This window comes from Sabethes cyaneus, chromosome 3 (assembly GCF_943734655.1).
Source record: "Sabethes cyaneus chromosome 3, idSabCyanKW18_F2, whole genome shotgun sequence".
In the NCBI taxonomy this organism is placed as follows: Eukaryota; Metazoa; Arthropoda; class Insecta; order Diptera; family Culicidae; genus Sabethes; species Sabethes cyaneus.
The window spans coordinates 64,439,688-64,455,568 of record NC_071355.1 but is presented as its reverse complement, the minus strand read 5'-3'; the positions used below and the strand labels follow the sequence as shown (position 1 = coordinate 64,455,568).

Genomic DNA, 15,881 nt, shown 5'->3' with positions numbered 1-15,881 from the left:
TGGTGGCAAAATGGAAAATGTATTGTGGCGCAGACGCATGAATCACGAGCTGTACCAAGTATACAAATATGCTGATATAGTGAAGGTAGTGCAATGTGGCAGGCTGCGGTGGGCTGGACACGTGGCCAGAATGCCCGATGTAAGAGTAGCCAAAACTATTTTCAGCAGAGAACCAGGAAGAGGCCATAGACTCCGAGGCAGACCCGCACCCGGTGGGTGTGTGCTGTCGAAGACGATGCACGTTCAGCTGGTGTTCGTGGGGATTGGAGAACCGCAGCCCAGGACCGACGGTACTGGAGGACCATAATTCGTTCGGCGCAGGGTCGGTAACGGACCGTTGCCACTAAAGTTAGTAAGTAGATTACCTCCGCCGTAACAAGGTTTCTAGTAATGATGTCGAATCTCTTTAATTGAGCCTTTATTTGAGGGCTATGTTTTAGGACGGCAATCCAACTAAGCATGTAAGTAAGGTTCACGAATTTGAATTTAGAAAAAATTAACAGCACAAAATATTATCCCTCTTAGCACTTCCCAGTAAAAATGGAAAAAATACTGCACATAAATAATGAGCTAAAGTTATGGAATGTGTTAATAATGTCCAACGAAAGTTTCAAACGACACTTTGTGTAAGACAAAATGTTAATCTATTTTTAAACTATATCGAGAAAATTCTCCAATAATTCCAAGAATTTCGAAAACATCCCCCCGGGCTATGCTAGTAGAGCCGTTCGCATCATGTTGACTCATTCGGCGGGTATCATCATAACGCAATAAAAATATGAAAGACAGAAGTGGAAAACAAGAGCAATGAAGAAATAAAATCTGCGTCTGAAGCCCCTCTTGTCACACGGGCAGTGAGTGGAATGGAGCACGATAAAAGCGTAAAAAAGGCAAAATACCCATCACATTGAGCATCCACCTTTTTAGAACGCAGAACCGTGGTTACAGAAATTAAGAGCATTCTTCGCGCACCTAAAGATCTGCGAATGCGCGTATCATACTCCAACCTAAATAATATGAATGAAGTGGAAAAAAGACACACCGGCAATAAAATATACTGAAGTGAATTTTAATGAATATTATTTATGATTGTTGTTTTTATTTATATACATTTTAAACACAGAAATCAACATCGTATATGCAAATAATAAATAATCGTAAAATGGGTAACGAAAATTGTTCTCGTTTTGGGGCCATTTTCACTCCCGCCTGTGTTCTTCCGCTGCCATAGAGTAGGACTGCACCAGGAAGACATAACACTGATGCTGATGCCTGAGATTTGCTCGTTCCAAGGTGAAACAAATAATAGAACAAATAATTCAACAACAGAAGGAACACGCATAAATCATAAACGAGCTGCGAACAAGCGCGGACGGACGGAACGGTATGGTGGACGGTGGAGGAGGGAAAATATTCTGAGTTGTAAAAGCGTCATGCTGATATTCCCGACAAGACTTTCGGTTGAGTGATTGGGATCGGGTAAGTCTTCGCCGATCGACCCGGTAGGAAACAAAACAAAAACGACGACGACCAAACGCTCCTTGAAAGCTTTCGACTGTTCAGCCGGAGGTGAAGTGGTAATCCAATTCCTGCTTGGCATAAGCTGACCGTCGTGTCGTCCAAGCCCTCCACGAGGAAGTTTTTCTGCCGTCCTAGATTGTCTACGCCTAATTAGATTGGTGAGATTTTATGTTAATTAATTTTTATGTTAACCATTTTAGTGACTTATTTTTGCGCCAGTGCCACTATAAACCCATTTTGATCACCTTGTCAAGGCTGCCCGAATAGTTACCATGAAGATGCAGTGCAGAGAAGCAGAGAAGTGGAAGCTTTTCAGGTTAATCTCTCGCAATCATGCTGAATGTTTTCGATTGAGATGTTTTTTATTTCGTTTCGCGTGTCCCCGGGAAAAAGACCAAGAAATTGTATATCCATAAGAGGAGATTAGTGACGGATGTCAGTCAATGGAGAAGAAACGGTCAATCCGGAGCCGCCGGAGTCAACACCCGCAACGGCAGCTTAGCCGAGTTATTTAGATATCGAGTTTTCGAAGCATAATTTAACAACGATTTGAGCGCTCGCCGAGTCTCGCTTTCGCGTTGGCACGTGGTTGTCGTTGTCTTGTACCTGCACGGTATTGCAAGCGGATTTTGGATGATGCAATTAGGAAAGTGACAGCACTTAAGCTGATATTAGCTCGATTCCGACGTCGGAGTGGCAAAAATGGATGTCGCTGGGTTTCGGCTTAACATGTTCGAAACGAGGAAAAAATGTATCTTGTCTTAGAAGTTTGAACTTCACATGTTGTAGTTCAATGGCATGAGAATTTTGACATTTTTTTGTTCTCTGTCATTAAACTTCGTTCATACATTTCAAATTGACTCAGAACAACGAATAAGTTAGGAATAAGTTAGGATAAAGTGACATCGAATAAACGTAAGTTGAATAAATTGACAATATTAAGTCGTCTTAACTTTGTTAATTCACATAAATAACATATAGAACTCGACTATATTCACAAATGCACTGCAAAATAAATTTTTGCAATTCTATTTCAATGTCTAACAGCTTACAATCCTGTGATCATCCGAAATGTGTACTGAGCAAACCTCCTGCTATGTGCTGCTGCAGTTCACTTCGATGAGGAGGATGCTGCGCTGACGGCGACGACAACGACAGCGAAAACAACGGTGCCCGCAAATAATCAAACACCGGGGGAAAATGTGCATCCAAATGATGCTAAGGAGAAAAATATTTGTTCGAAGCTCATTAAAAATCATTTAGCATATGCCTGAAATCGTTCGATGTTGTTTGTTGTACGTTTTATTACCTGTGGGACACGTTATTCGTGTTGGCTTGCATTGTAGAAAAGCATTGCAATTGACTGAAAAACTTCTCGAAATGACTCGAAACTTCTGCATTACTATACAATTGTGACTGTAGAATTTTGATGATTAATTCATTGCTTTTCCAATACCATTTTATTTAACTCATGATCCTTAAAACACTGTATGTGGGATTTCTCAACGTTAATTAATATTACAGAAAACTTAGCGACGAACAACTTCCACCGACGGACGATCCGTTTGTAGGTATCGATGGGGCACAAACAAAACAAATATGGCCCAATCAGGCGGGGCCGCTCATTTGTACGCAAAAACGTTGGACCCCTTTCGGTCATCAGCGGATCCGCGGATCCTGGGGTCAGATGGTGCGCGACAATCGAGTGCCAAACACAACAGGTTTATGAAAAATTTCGACTCATTCAGAGCCAATTAAAACAGTCAAATTGTGTTATTAGTTCTGGCTGCAAACGCTGCGATCGCGCATTCGACCGCATTTGGTGGGATTTTAATACGGCGATATCCTACTGCTACGAAACTGCGGAAAGTGGCCAATCACCTGAACCGTAACAAGGCCTGCGGTGCCGCAGCTGCGATCGGATCTCTTTCAAAGGTTACACTCGGGGCGCTTAATTTAGCGAAACGGTAAGGTTCGCTCTTCGGGGGCAGTATCGTTCAGTAGCGTTGCAAAGTATGAGAAACGAAGGACTCAAAAATCCAGGGAAAAGTTAAGCAGAATAATATGCGGGTGAATGGATCAGAAAATTCGAATATTTACTACAAAAAGTAACTGGTGAAAAAGTGATGATCTAGTGATAATAGTATCGTTCCTTTAGAGGTGTACCCGTTCAGGAGAGCATTACAAAAATTTAACTCATCCTGTTATTTTTTACCGTTTTTTAGACGCTTAATATCTCGAAAACTGTGAAACTTAGAGGAATAATGTTTTCAGCAAAAAGCTTCATAATAAGATTATCTAAAACTTTCTAGAACATACTATATCATCAAATTAGAAAGTTAAATTTTGCAGCGCCACCTGTGTTTGAGTTCCGAACTAATACTAACCACCAGTTGTTGCATCTATTGATATACAGAAATTCTTCCGAAGACGCCATATTGAAAAAAAAACACTATGAAAAGAGTTATTAAAAAAGTTCACGAATCCGAGCAATCAAACTACTGTGCATTGGTTACAAATAACATTGAAACCAAAGCACATTCATCGCAAATATGACGTGCCATTCGAATGTCCTTCTCTTTTGACATGAATGGCAACATGCACGTAAGTTAGTGGCGTCGACTCACTGTCCCTTGTTTCGAGAAGGTTTTACTAGTTTACTTTTACAGCTTACCGCTTGTTGCATAGCAGAAAATATCGCGCAAACGCAAAAATTTCTGTTTCATTTGATGACAGTCATTATCCTCCCACCACACGGGTCAGGGGTCTCAAACCATCATAAAGTAAGTTCATGCCTCCCAAACCCCCCAGATGCCAAATTTGGTTCCATTTGCTTGATCAGTTATCGAGTTATGAAGAAATTTGTATTTCATTTGTATGGGAGCCCCTCCTCCTAAAGAAGGCAGGGGTCTCAATTCAACATAGAAAAAATTCTTACCTTCTGAAACCCCTACATGCCAAATTTGGTTTCTTTTGCTTGACTAGTTCACGAGTTATGAGGAAATTTGTATTTCATTTGAATGGGAGCCCCCCCTCCTAAAGAGGACAGGGGTCTCAATTCAACATAGAAAAACTCTTACCTTCTGAAACCTCCACATGCCAAATTCGGTTCCATTTGCTTGATTAGTTCTCGAGTTATGAGGCAATTTGTATTTCATTTATATGGGAGCCTAACCTCTTAAAAGGGGAAGGGGTCTATGTACGCCATAGAAAAAATTCCTGCCTTCTAAAACCCCCAAATGCCAAATTTGGTTCCATTTCCTTGATTGGTACTCGAGTTTTGAGGAAATTTGTGTTTCATAAGTATAGGAGCCCCGCCTCATACGCCTCCCTTAAAATTGCTCTCTTACCCCCTCCATAAAATTGCTGGTCATATTATCTATCCAACGATATATAAATTGTTCGGTTTCGTTCAGTAGTTTAGTAGTTATTACCATTTGAAATCTTTCATTCAAACGTTACACTTCTATTTTCGTTTTCACAAAGTGCTATCCAGTCCCAGTATAGTAAACAAAGACGTAGTCCTACGTCAAAATAGAACAATCTCACCAACAATCCGTGGAATGAAATATAATTGCGTCATTTGAGTTACCATCAGTGCATCTAATATGCAATAATTAATTTAATTTTTCATTGTGCATTATTTAAACTTGTCACGGCCAAAGTTTTCACTATACAGTAGGAGGTGCTTGATGAGCTAAAACGAGACAAATCACTAGAATAACATGTTAGGCTTACCTGGCCGTGTGGCTCAGCCGTCTGCCCAAAATCGCAGTTTTGAAATCAGGCAGCCGGAAACCATCCAGCATCGCACCTGCTAGCTTAGCTACTCAATAGAACATTACGGGGTATGACAAGAGCTACGTTGGTCGCTCTCTTGTTTGCCTTCCCCATTTCATACCCAACAGTTTCGAACAAATTCTTGCAGTGCCTATATGGATACAATCTGGAAAAAGGAAAGGATTACCGCTCACTTTTCTATGATGTTTCACTTTCAGGACATCAATTTGGACTAGATGCAATGTTTAAAGATAAACTCGGTTGAACTTTGATAACGTCTTTTCAATCCGATCAGGATGCGAGGTTTTCTAGTTGGTCAATGCTTCATTTTTTCCAATTTCAATCGTTCAAATAAATCGTTTTTCTGCCGTAATAGGTAAATACGCGAGTCATCAGTACGGTGCACCGGTCAACATGTATTTTAGCGATTGTCGACATGTCTCCAATATTAGGGCAATGCTCCAAAAGTCGATCTAAGAAATAAATTATGGTTAATAAATGTAGATGAACTGAAAAACGTTAACTTACTCTCTACATATACTCGCTTTTCTTCTTCTAATGGTACGCGCTGAGGCACAGCGCTGGACGTTTGGGTTTCCTTGCTCTTCTTTACCGAAGGGTTCGATGGTCGACCAGTGACCGACCTGTTGAATAATCCATCGCGTCATATTTCTCGCATTAGCAACCCAGCAAATACGTAGTCGCTCTCTTGAGCGGTTTCCGAGATTGCCTTTAACTGTTTCCCATCGGGATAACCTGCCATTTCTGTCAAAACTGTCGCTTGCGGACGACCTAAGAACTTTTGCGTTTAGCGAGTCTGTTAAGGCGGAACCGAAAGTGGCTAACGTTATTGTGTTAGTGCGACAAACACTGCACTGTACATCTCATGTGTTCGTTAAAAACCTAAACGTTTATTTGAATATTGCATTAGTATTGGTAATATATGTCAAATAGCGGAGCTTGCAAACATAAACAGCTGATCCGCAGCCAACCGCACTGACTACAAACATCCCGAAAAAGGGTTTGTTTTCTTTATCAAGGCATTCCGATTCAATCAAAATTAACAGCAGCAACTGAATAATGCGTAGGATCACTAGGATGTTTAATTAATACGCTTGCATCGGATTGCGTTTTTGATTCCTGCGTTTGCGTTTTGTTTGTTTATTTCACTCTAAGCTCATCGATGCGGCGAAAGTTGAAAGCTCTTTAAAAGCTCATTGATGTGACAAAAGTTTGATACTGTGTTGCTGCTTTTTCCGAAATCGCTAGTTCAACGAAATATGTGCGTAACCAAATATCTATTAACTAATTCCAAATTATATATTGGTCGCTTTTATGAACACGTAATGATCGATATGTTCAGTTAAATTTATTTTCCATTAGCAATTATGTTTTGCTGAGCGTTTATTGATACACAGCAGATCGATAAATTGAATTACAAGTTTTAGGACATTATAACAGCGCTGAAAGCACTGATTACGTGGCGAAAGCGTGCTCTGCCAATACAGATGCATTTTTAAGGCGCAAAACAATACATGCTTCGAATGGTAGCCATTTATCCAGCCATCTTTGAGCCACTTTCGGTTTCCCCTTAAAGCAAGAGTGCGCTGTTTTGCGTCAGATACCAGCTTCTTCAATCTTTTGACCTTAGACTTCAACTTCTTATTTTCAACTTTGACTTTGCTAAGGTCGCGTTTATGTCCTCAAGCACATCTTGTATACATATAAAATAGGATACACGTAAAACACTATTTCAACAGTTTAAAAACAAAATAAACACAGCTAAGAGCACGTAGTTTCTCTCCTTATTCTTGTTTTCGGCATTTATATGAAGGGTTGAAGATAGAATTAACAAAAGGGCGAATGTCGCAAGCGTAAATAAACCGGTTGACAGTTAATTTTCCAATGCTGGTACACACGCATAAAAAATTCAACTCACAAATGAATAAGATTAACTCAGAAATGAGTGAGTTTCAACTCAAAAATGTTTGCAATGATAGTAGCATGTATGCATGCTTGTAATCATTCGATTCGTCAAGTATACATGCTATATGCAACATATATACATGCTACATACGTTGTATGTAACATTTATCAAAGTAGTAACATTGCATAAGGTCAATTCTCAAAAGATTTCAAAGCTATTTCTATGTGCATTTGGAAACGATTTAACAAAATCAAGAACACAAACTATTGCTTGTCTGCATTCTGTAAGCAGAAATTAAAGATTGTTTTTATTACCCATGGTTCCCCACGTTGAAGGGATTTTACCAATTCAATCCTATTTTATCAACAGCACATCTTTTCACTACACTTCTAATGAAACGGCAAGCATGCGTATTCATACAGAGTCATATTATAATCGTACACTACAGCTGTAACACATTTTTGCAACGCAGATATCGAATTCGCCTAGGTTTCGTCGTCTCGCAATAAAGAATTTGCGCTCTGTTGGGATAACGAACTTATGTCATTTTTTCTAGCACACTTCCCTAATACAGACATCAAATTGGACTAGGTTTAATCGAGTTCGTAAAAAAATCTGTTGGCACGAGGGGGCTTTGTCATTCTTTCTGGTGTACTTCCCAAGCAAGGACATCAAAATGGTCTAGGTTTAATCGCAGTGTTAAGAAATCTTGTTGAAATCGTAAAGAATCTTCCAACCAATCACGAAGCGAGAATTCTGGTAAAACAGGTTCATTATTTTCAATTTTGAAGTAGGACTACGTCTTACGGCAAGTTTTGAGATAGGGTGTCAATCCAAAAAATCGAAAAATGCGAGCGTCACGAAAAATAATAGGTTTTGAGCGCTAATAGCTCAGCGGTTTTCCGATCGATTTTCAATATTCTTACACCAATCGATCGGAAAATCTTCTAAAAATTGACCCAAATGAAGAAAAGTATGGATTCTTGATGCTGAACTATTGAAAAATTGAAAATAATGAACCTATGTTTTACCAGAATTCTTGCTTCGTGATTAGTTGTTGGAAATGACGACATCAAAGTAGAAACGCGTTTTCACGCTTCGGCTTATAATTCAGTCAATTTTCAATAGATTTCCAAGATATTTACACCAATTGATCGCAAAATCGATTTGGAAAATATTGAAAATACAGAAAACTATTGATTTTCAACGCGCGTCATTGAAAAATTGAATTATTTTCATATTTTTGCCTTCCTTCGTCAGTGCTTCCCTAGCACGGATGACAGAAATATATACGTTATAAGCTGTGGGTTAAGCTTCCTTAAGATTGTTTTTAATTCACGCCCTATGGAATCCGATCGAAAATTGTTGAGCAGATGCTGGGCGTGTGTTAGAGCTTGAGCACTCATTTCGCTACCGTGATGGAATATCTGGCTGCTGAAGTTCTGGAATTGGCAGGAAATATGCTGCTCGCGACAACGAAACGATCAGAAATTATCGTCACTTGCAGCTGGCCATCCGCAACAACGGAGAGTTTGCTGTCCCGTGTTACCACTGCTCAGAGAAGTGTCTTTCCGAACATCCAAGCTGTTCTGTTGCTGCCCAAGAAGATGGAAAAGAAGGCTTCAATTTCCAACATATCACGTCGACAAAATGTTCTTTTAAGGACAAAACATAATGTTCATGAAGATTTGAGGAATTTTCGCCCACTGATTTTAATTCTATTTAATTTAGACTGATTCTAATTGTTCGCTTCTTATCAAATAATTTTAACCGATCACCTCTCGCGCTTCTGTTCGCTTGTTGCTGCTGGTTGAACTGGCCGTCTCGGAAGGTAAGAAGCAGCCAACAAATATATCAGCTCAATGTATTCGGTCAAGCGTCAAAATTCATAAAACCCATGGGTTTAATAAAATGAAAGAATTTTAGTAACATCTTTTGCATTTACATATAAGAATTTGTTCGTTCTTCAAAGAACGGTTTTCGGTAATTGATAAAACTTGGAAGTTAGGGCTTTTCACTCGGTTTTCTTTAGCAACAAATTTGTGTTGCTCCATCTCCATCACCAATGCTACAGTAATAATATGTAGCGTAATTTTTCTTTGGCAGCAAAAGGTAAACGGCTCACTGGTAACTTTGCTCTTTTGTTCAGACTGAAATTGAAATGCTCTATTTCATTTAACTTAGATGACTTTTTTGACTCTATTTTATTTAACGGAGATGCCAGGGCAAACGAAAGTCAACTCGTGCACGTTTGCAGTTCCCGGTCGGCTACTGAGCGTGTGATGGAGCTGGAGCACTCATTTCGCTGCCGTGATGGAATATCTGGCTGCTGAAGTTCTGGAATTGGCAGCAAATATGCTGCTCGCGACAACGAAACGAGCTTTTCGGTTAGTCCGTTGCAATTAGCCGTGCCTGGTTAGCGGTTATCGATACTCCAATTTACCGAACAGAGAATTACGTTAAGTGCGTTACTTTGATAAACGTTACGTATGTAGGTTGTATACATGAAGAATCGTATTATTACATACATGGATACATCCTACTATCGCTACAAAGAGACTTACGTGGTCCTACGTCACCTATGCGGTCGTGCCTTGTGCACAACTCGTCTGATTTTTCAATAGTTCAACATCAAGAATCCATACTTTTCTTCATTTGGGTCAATTCTTAGAAGATTTTCCGATCGATTGGTGTAAGAATATTGAACATCGATCGGAAAACCGCTGAGCTATTGGCGCTCAAAACCTATCATTTTTCGAGACGCTCGCGTTTTTCGATTTTTTGGAATGACACGCTATCTCAAAACTTGCCGTAAGACGTAGTCCTACGTCAAAAATTCAATAAGTTCATGAAAGAGCTGATAAATACCAAATTTTAAACGAATTGTGGTAAGAAACCTTTTCTAATGGCAATAGGCATACGGACGTTAGTCATACGGTCTTTAGGCGTACGGATATTAGACATAATGGACGATAGGCATAAATCGATGATAGTCATAATAGACGATTGGCATCATGGACGGTATTATGTCTACCTTATTGTATTCTGACGGAGTGATGATTGGCTGGAGTGTGTATGCATAGGAAAACGAAGTTTTGTAAATTATCCATTAAGTTCGTAATGCCTATCGTCCATTATGCCATAAAGCAAAGCAAAGCCTAGGTGCTACATTCCGTTATCGAAACTTGACCTTCTGTTTTTAAACGACAGACTTCACAGCCAGCTGTTAGAGTGCAGGACAATTGCAGGGCCAGTTGCTACGATCCTATTGACTCTGACAGCCTCTCCCAGCCGGTATTCGAACATAGTACGACTGGCTTATTAGGCCAGCGTCATACCTCGAAGCCAACTGGGAGGCCATACCCGATAATATTCGAAAATGAGTAGTTAAGCTAGGGAATGCGGTGCCGAGGTAAGTGACTCCGGAAGGTATAAAGTCCTTCAAATTTGATTCTCAATATCTTTTATTTATTTTATCTCTTGTCCAATAATATGGCTTTTTTGGTAAGAACTTACCAAATGAGTTAAAAGTAATAGTAAAATCCATTTGATTCTAGTGTTACTTTCTGCGGGACTTGCTGACGGGAAATAACTCCGAATTGCCGAAGAATGTCACATATCTTTGACAAAACTTTTGTCAAGTTTTAAGGAAGCTGCAAAAAGTCGTTGTAAAACAGGATATGTCGTGTTTGATACAAATTAGACTCCATTGGCTTTGTACCAGGCTAGCATATCTTTCGCCAAAACAGTATTGGGATATCATGTTTCCGGATCATAGGCAACTGGTACCGCTTCAAGCATTCCAACTTTCACATCGTCAGTTATCACGAATGGCTTTGAAAGTATTCTGTGCTTACATATCGCTTGCCTTATCAGCCGTATTACCCAACTTTTCTGTAAAAGTAACTTATCGACATCGTCACTTCTAGAATTGATCACCGTGATGTCGACATCATGGACAGAATTGATCACCCAGAAGAGTCCTGCAGAACTTCGTTTGGCTTCTTCTGCTTCTTGCAGTGTCTTTAAAACTTTCCTTGACTCGGCACGGTCATCGTTACTCTTCTATGTTCCCAGTTTTTTTGCCCAAACAGAAGCACACTTCTTATGGACTAGATCTCCAAGAGCGCTTTTTGTGCACCACCCGATGTGAACTGGTAGTGCGCCGTAAATTCTTAAGATAGACTATTACTTAGTTCAGCAATCTGATGGGCAATAATTATCTCTATAATAGCTCCATACATAATGTTTTCGAATTTTGTTTAGCTGAGGTGGTACAGTCAAGTAAACAAAATCGGTGCAGGACAGCCCAAGCACAAGCACAAGCAGCAGAAAGGGAAAGTAAAGGAATAAATAGGCAGCAGAGTAAATGGATAAGTAAGTGATGGATTGATGTTTGATTAAATGGGTGGTGATTTAAAAAACGAGAGAGTGAAAATTTGGGGACTCCTCCCGCTAACGAATCGAGATGACACAAGCAATCTGCTTTTGACCGTGCCACAACTTGCGAGTGCGTAATTACTTCAACCCAATGACAGTCTTTGAAAGGGTTTTGATATCACAAGTATCGTAGACTTAGTGATAGTTAAAACAAAACGAGACAGTCGATTAGTATATTGTAAGTCGAATCATAGTAATGGTAAAACATACTGAACCATACCCACCCAAGGGTTGCTACCCATATTTATTAACTGATATGTACAATTATCTAAAGTACGGTTGAAAACGCTTTCATCGTTTACGCACAGTACATGCATCGATGTCAAAACGTATTTTTAATTTTTCATCCGCCTTGTGACGCATCTGTTTTCAAAATGACCTACCTAAATGGGAAAAAGATTTAACTTTAGCCGCCACTTGAATAAGGCTGCTAAACGAGTCCACCAGCAGCGCCATCAGCCAGTTCTTCCTTTCCATCGCCACATAGGTCTTCTTCTTAGAGGTGCGAAGCCCCTATTGGTACCAATTTGGTTATAACGACAACTTTTCACCGCAGAGCGTCCACCTAATTATGTCATAATTTATTGCTTGTCGCTTCGGACCATCATGGTATTTTTTTTACCATCGAACGGCATCCTCCACCCTGCAATCCCTCCGCACTATCACTGTTACTCGGTACGCTATGCAAAGTATCTGCCGAGATCCCTCCAGCCCGAAGCCGTCGGAATAAGGAGCAGGTCCGCGTTCGAGGGCAACACACACGGGATTTGCATATAAATCGGCTTCATAATTAGATGACGAAATGTTAATGAACACTCTCGACTTCACGATTATTGTTGTGTTGTTCTCTTGTTTATCGATGGTAATCATTGATTATCGAACTTTATGTGAAATATCTGATCATGGAGATTTGTTTAAGGTAGGCATAAAACTGATCTCGCTTTTTTTGTCGCTACGATCACAGTAACGTTCGGCAATGCAGCGGAGTTTTAACGTTATCAGATGTTGAATAAAGATGTCGAGCTTTCGCCCAGAAACGACGCAATTGCGTCAGAGAAACCCAATCTTTTATTTCTTATTTCAAAGATATTTGATATCCGAACTGTCGAAGGTTTCAGTTATACCATATGTTTTAAAGAAACTATTAAAGTCTTCGAATTGTCACCGTAATTTGGTGTGTCCATCCGTAGGATGAATTTTGTGTTACAAAATTTACGTTAACACCAAACACATGATAAACTGTTCGTTCGCACTAATCCAGTGGAAACGATCAATCATTGGCGATACTGGAACAAGTGAAACTAAACTTCGAAGCGGTAGTCCCCCTGCAGGCCACTATAATTCCACCGGAACCAGAATGCGATTAGATCACTTTTTCCACCGACTGCAACTCGAGCTAACGAGCGTGCATCAAATTGGAAAGAGCTCATTAGAAATATTGACAGTTTGATAGATTTCCCCACCGACAACAAAGTTTCCAAAAGTTGTACGGCCACATAAACTGGTGCATTCACAGCTGACAGGTTCACTGAGAAAAGACTGCGATCTTCTATGGTATCGAATAGTAGTATCCGAGGTTTGAGAAATTACTTGTTACCAGTCGGATTGACATTTATAATCGTAACTGGAGCCAACCTAGGGTAAGGAACGAGTTAAGCAGTGTTACCTATTTTAACCAGTTGAACATAAATGATCCGAAAATGCACTTTTTTATTCATATTTTCAAAATCTTTTGATAGGATCATCTTCACAAATCACTTAACCATACATTTGATTCACAAAAACACAATTTACTGGGTTTCCGACAAGAAATATGATGAATTAAAAATTGTTGTCCAAAAATGTACATTTTTCAGCTGCTCTTCAGCAATCGCCACCTCGCTACTAACGAATTCATCAAATTTTCAGCACTGATTACAACCACTCTGAAAGTCAAGCACTCAATTGTCACATACCATATTATTCACTATCTTTTTTTCTATTATCTAAGGCTTTGTCACTAGCCGAAAGTTTTATTATTTTCTAACAAAACTGAAAACAAATTCTGAGTTGATGGAACCTGTTCACCAGTAGCAGCAGCTGCAGCACAACTGATGAACTATCGTGTTGCCAAGATACTGTTTCGGTTCTGGAAATAAGAATTTTAAGTTTGAAATTAACTGAAACCTCCTATGGTGAAAACGTGGTTCAATACTTTTAAGAGAAATGTATGTTCATAATTAATTTTTCTTTATTAAAAACAACACAAAAGACAGCTTTTTCAATAATTTTCGAAGATTTTCTCAGTGATTTAATGAAGCAACGATGTGTTTCAATGTTATTTGCTTTGACAACACTGTTCTAAAGTTAGATCGTGTGCACTTCTATGTTTGCCTCTTTTGTTCTCCCACCATCCTTATGAACAGCGAGTGAGACGTCAAACTCGCAGTTTCCCATAAGAACACCAGAGAATAAAAGAGACGACGAATACCGTTTGCCGAACGGTGCGGTGAGTGTATGCCCCGATAAACAATTTAGACAGATGGCATTTTACGCATATGCCGATACGCTATGCCGATTACGCATCAGACGCCGATTAGTAGGTCGCGGATAGGAACGCGAACTTACTGAATAGGGGGAAAAGTTCGAGGGATTTTTTAACGGGACGTAAAAAAATTCAGATTTCAGGATTGCTGAAAACAGCACCTTGCGAGTGAAAATGGGTTCGGTGTGTTCAAAATTAGTTCCACCGCTCCAACTTTTAAAGCGAAAAATCAAAAGTTTAGCTCAACAATAGTGTCTTCCAATGGTAACAGCTTGAAGAACTAAAGATAGCAAGAAGATTGGTATGCTGATATCCCCCACTTAGTCAACCCATCGCTTGTAATAAGGTAAAACAATCAGTGACCCGCTTAGACTGCTTAAAACTAGTTCTTTACCCTATTTGAAAAATCAACAAATTAACAACAAACCATACTTTGTGAGTACAACTGGTTTCAAACGCGGAATATTATTTAGGTCAACTAATTACAGCTCAAATCGTAGTAATAAAGCGACGTTGACTTTTCTGGTACACTCTGATGACCTACACCCACCATCAAATTTGTTTGATTGATTTGATTGATTAGTTCTCCTCGAGTTTTGAGGAAATTTGTGTTTCATTTCTATACGCGCCCCCTCCTCTTACGCCTTCCCTAAAATTGCTCTCTTACCTCCCTAAAATTGCTAGTCCTTTTATCTATCCAACGACACATAAATTGTTCAGTTTCATGCAGTAGTTTAGTAGTTATTTGCATTTGAAATCTTTCATTCAAACGTTACACTTCTATTTTCGTTTTCACAAAGTGCTACCCAGTCCCAGTATAGTAAACAAACGTAGTCCTACGTCAAAAAAGCAAATAAAATACCCATGAAAAGTCAACACCGAAAAGGAGATGGATGCTCCTCTCGTCTACTTATAAATAAATAAATAAGCTTTTCACCGTGCAGTGGTCCAAAATCAAAAAATACGTGCTCGTCTGAGTAGAGAACTATGATTTTAGCTTTGTCGTGCCTTTATAACTGTTCCGTGAAATTAAAAGATCTTTCTTTCGGTGATCTTCTTTTTTGATTCATTCCCTTGTGTGAATCCTGTTATTGCCTCTAGTGAAATAAAAAACTTAAGTTTCTTAAATCTCAATATAATACATTGGTGTGTTCTACAAACTTTAAGAGCATATTATTAATTTGCCTAAAGTCAAAGGTCCTCAATATCTTCAATGAAGACGAGAAATCCCTATTTTGAAAATATAAACTTTTAAAATGCATTTTTTCATAACTCGTTTTGTGGTTGTTATACAATTTTATCATGTTCTAGAAAGCTGTACAAATACTGAAAATACACAACTTTGCTGAACACAGTATTATTTTATCCTTTTACTGGTTTTACTTTTTTTACTGGTTTGAAAACTGCAAGACTTTTTAACAAAAATTTTTATTTTTATTTTTATTTTGGACCTCAAATTACTTGACTCTCGGCGGACGGCGGTAAATTAGCCTAAATTGTTTATAAACTAGATGATAAAAACTATAAAATTTAGGAGATTTCACTTGTATCTCTTTTTATACAAGAACAAGACAAATAAAACAAAACTATGCTTTCGATGTCTAAGCTGGATTATACAATGTGCATAATGCCAACTTTGATCGTTTTTCATTACATCGTCCTGTTATTGTTGCTCAGTTCGTTAAAACT

The 15,881-nt window shown here is 39.1% G+C and overlaps 1 long non-coding RNA gene across 2 annotated transcripts; it reads left to right on the top strand.

The window, feature by feature from the left end:
• Positions 1–364: 364 nt before the first annotated feature.
• Positions 365–2,607, top strand: LOC128743888 (uncharacterized). 2 transcript variants are annotated; one of them, XR_008412332.1, is made up of 4 exons: positions 365–461; positions 526–1,062; positions 1,124–1,679; positions 1,741–2,607. It is a non-coding gene; the product is annotated as an uncharacterized LOC128743888 (long non-coding RNA). The 2 variants fall into 2 exon arrangements; XR_008412331.1 differs by having other exon boundaries at positions 1,124–2,607.
• Positions 2,608–15,881: the final 13,274 nt, after the last annotated feature.